At 44.6% G+C, this 3,830-nt stretch overlaps 1 long non-coding RNA gene across 1 annotated transcript; it reads left to right on the top strand.

Annotated features, from left to right (window-relative positions):
* The first annotated feature begins 19 nt into the window (after window positions 1-19).
* On the top strand, window positions 20-3,800 carry LOC122538489. The gene is made up of 2 exons (XR_006308858.1): window positions 20-1,113; window positions 2,170-3,800. It is a non-coding gene; the product is annotated as an uncharacterized LOC122538489 (long non-coding RNA).
* Window positions 3,801-3,830: the final 30 nt, after the last annotated feature.

Below are 3,830 nucleotides of genomic sequence, written 5' to 3'. Positions count from 1 at the left end.
TTTTTTTTTTTTTTTTTTTTTTTTTTTTTTCTTTTCTAAATCAATCAACAGAATTATATGTATTGTATTCTCGATCTACAGAGGAAAATTTCTGAGAATCGCGAGAATTTATTCAGTCACTCGTTGATTGATCAACAAATTTAGAAAGAAAAGAGAAAGAACGTTACCGGCACGTGTGTAGTTTCGAATTCTCGAGTTTCACTGTTCGTCAAAGTAACTACTAAAGAGCGAACATTCGAAAAAAGTTGTGGGCGTAAACGAAAGAGCGTAAAATTGCGGAAAAGTAAAAAATTACAGACACTTGTAGTAATCGTCGCCTGTGTGGCGACAGCGATTAGGTAAGTATCCTTTTATAAGATTCCTTCCTAGAGACTAATCGTGAAAATTAATGCGAGATCGTCACAGCGTTACCCTGTGAACTGATCCGATAATGCTAGAAATTTTCAGGTGAGTCGCGCAGATTGGCAGACGCGTGGAGGGATAACTCTGTAAAACGGGTTATTTGATAAAAGAGAAAAAAAAAAAGAGGTCTGGAACGAAACACGTAAAAAAGACGGATTCTCTCGAGACTACATGGTCCTTCACTTTCTTCTATCTCTTCCGTTTCGTTTTACGATTAAGAGATACCCTTCTTTCGGGTCGTCTTCGACGGCCGCGTGAACCGAGTGACTTTATCTCTCGTAAATCGCCTAAATTGAAAAGCCATATTATACATACGTGTACGTATAAAAAAAAAAAAAGAACAGACAAAGAAACAAAAACAGCTGAAAGAAAAAAAAAAAAAAAATGCAAGGAAAAAAGTAAACGCAGAAAATGAACCAAAAAAAAAAAAAAAAAAAAAAAAAACAAAATTTCGCCAACAACAATCCCAAAAAAAAAAAAAAATGTCCTGTGAGTTGACGGCCCAATGTTTTGCCACTAGCGTGACAGCTATCGCCTGCGAGTACGGGCCTCCGACAGAGGGACGCAAGTGTTGCACGCAGACGTGGACGTTGAGTTAGACGTCGTAGACAGAAACAATAAACCACCTGTGTGGGATGCGAATGTATACGGCCCCATTCACATCAAAGAAAATGTCACAGTGGGTACTGTAGTGACGTCGGTGAAAGCCAGGTTTGTATGCCACGACATGACCGAGACAAGACACGTGACATGCCGTGCCGTGCCATGCAGTGCTAAACTCCCGCTAGTTTCTTTCTTTCTTTTCTTTTTTTTTTATTTTTTTGATTTTTTATATATATTTTCTCCAGAGTTTCTTTTTCACGTCTCTCTTTCTCACTCTCTTTCTCTCTTTCTCTCTCTCTCTCTCTCTCTCTCTCCCGAGATTTCGTCCAATTCTTTTTTTTCTTCGTCAGTACGTGCGCCACGCGTTACTGTTACCTACATACGCGACTTCTTCCACTTTTTTTTTTTTTTGTCAGAGTAGAACTTCAGATTGTGTCACCTTCGTTCAATGTTATTTTCATTTTCCCCGTCGCCAATGTTCGTTCTCTGTCTGCCATCGTGTGTACAACCTATTTATTTTCCCGTACGTACATGACGTACTTTGAAACAGGGAGAGGAAGCATGTATGGTTAAGCGCGGCGCGGTAGATCGTTGATTGGTCGGACACTCCTACTACTACTACTACTACTACTACTACCTACCTACTTACTACTTACTGTTACTACAAACTACTACTACTACTACTACTACCATTGCTATACTATTACCACTACTATCTATCCCTTAATTTACGTTAATTGTTACCAAACTCGCCGGGGCCGATTTTCCCCAAAAAAATCGGCGTCCTCGTTCGGGAAATCGACGACCGCCGTGAGAGCAAGCGCGAGAGAGCTTAATGAAAATCGATGTTCTAGAAAATTTCCGACGAACGAGCCGATCGATGGGAATCGGCCCCGGGCGACTTTAGCGGAAAACATCCCCTATAGATGTGTACGAGTTCGGAAAACCGGATGGCGGATTGTCCTTAGCGCGACGATCCGCACATACATATATATATATATATAATATATATGCATATATATATAGGGGTAGGCGAGAGGACGTAGCGAGAGGAAATACACACGAGCTTGCCGAATTATTTGTTGTTGTTCTTCTTCTTATTCTTCTTATTCTTCATCTTCTTTGTTCTTCTTCTTCTTCTTCTTCACGATGATGTGTACGCAGATACAGAAAACGGTGCAGGTGCAGAAGCTGGGCATCAGCTGGAACATGGTACCAACGTGCCCTCCGTTTGCCGTCGGCACGCTCAGCTTCCTGCTGGCGCTAGTCCCGCTTTGCTTAGAATGTAATCTCGCGCTAATAAGTGTAATCAATAAAATAGAGCGGTAACGAGCGGCTGGCTAATCTCAGTGAGGCGACCACGCCACCTGTCTCTCAGTGGCCTTCGTTTGTCGGCGGCGAGAGAGAGGAGTGGGGGGGGGGGAGAGAGAGAGAGAGTGAGACGATTGTCATGGCCACCCGGCGGCAGGCGGACGGAGAATCTAGGGGGAGAGAGATGATGATGATCGGGCGGATGCAGGAGAGCAGGACGCAAGGCCTACGCCAAGGACACGCCGGCCACGAAAATATGGCGCACGACGCACATCTGTGTGGGGCCGCAGAGATTTGAAAGAACGCGGGAGAGAGAGAGAGAGAGAAAAGCAAAAAAAAAAAAAAAACAATAAAACAGAGACGACAGAGACAGAGACCACCGCGTAAGAGGGAGAGAGAGCGAGAACGCGCGCACACACACACATAGACACGCGCGTGCCAGAGCGTGCTCCTCCCGAGACCCGAGAAAAAATAAAAAAATAAAAATAGAAATAAAAAAAAAAAAAATTATCACTGAAGCGAGTCGCTACGACTGACACTAACGCCATATTTGTTTTTTGTTCCCGTTTGTTATGTGACACGCGGTCCGGTGTAGCGTGAGATGTACAAGCTGGAAGCGATGGCCCAAGACAAGGGCTTCCCGCCCTTGTCGCGAATGGTGGAGGTACAGATTGACGTTGTGGACCGTGCGAATAATCCGCCCGTATGGGACCACATAGTGTATGGGCCGATCTACTGTAAAGAGAACATGGCCGTTGGGGCTAAAGTTGTGTCTGTTAAAGCCAGGTCTGTCACACTGTTAATGCTCCGTGCGGCTCTGCACGAACCCGCCCTGCACGCAATCTCGTGGCAGTATTGTTCTTGTGCACGTTAATTGATATTGTGTACGATTTCATACACACACACACACACACACACACACGCACATACATCTGTAAACTGACGCATACACACGTACACGCAGGTGTACACGCGCCTAGCGATGGGCTATCGATGATAGTACGATTCAATGATGACATTTCGATGAACAAAGGACGCGTCGGATCTTTCACTCTGCTCACGGAGTCTCGAATGGGTTTGCCCGTCCGGTGGAGAAGCTGTCCTGAAACCGTTGAAACTTCCCAAGTAGTGGTAGAAGCTGCATCAACCGCTGAACCGAGTAACGATACAGAGGACAATGTTGGTATAGATCGTTGGTATAGAGAGCTGCAGGGATACCATGTCGTATATTTCGCTGCATGCCATCACGTTTCGACACAGCCGCCGACGTTCCAAGCCATTTGAGATTCCTTTTTCATTTTTCTTTCTTTTTTTTTTTTCTTTTTTTGCGCCGAAAGAGAGAGAAAACAAGAGAGGTCTCTCTCGTGCCCATCGCTATGCTACGCGACGCGACGCGAGGCGGCCGACACACACACACATACACACAAGCACAGACGGACACGCATACACGTGAGGTGGTGAGCACGAGTATCCGTTTGAGCAGACAAAAAAAAAAAAAAAAAAAAAAAAAAAAA

Source organism: Frieseomelitta varia, unplaced genomic scaffold, assembly GCF_011392965.1.
Source record: "Frieseomelitta varia isolate USP_RPSP 00005682 unplaced genomic scaffold, Fvar_1.2 scaffold_1640, whole genome shotgun sequence".
Taxonomy (NCBI): Eukaryota; Metazoa; Arthropoda; class Insecta; order Hymenoptera; family Apidae; genus Frieseomelitta; species Frieseomelitta varia.
Note: the sequence above shows the minus strand (reverse complement) of the source record. Positions and strands in the feature narration are given on the sequence as shown.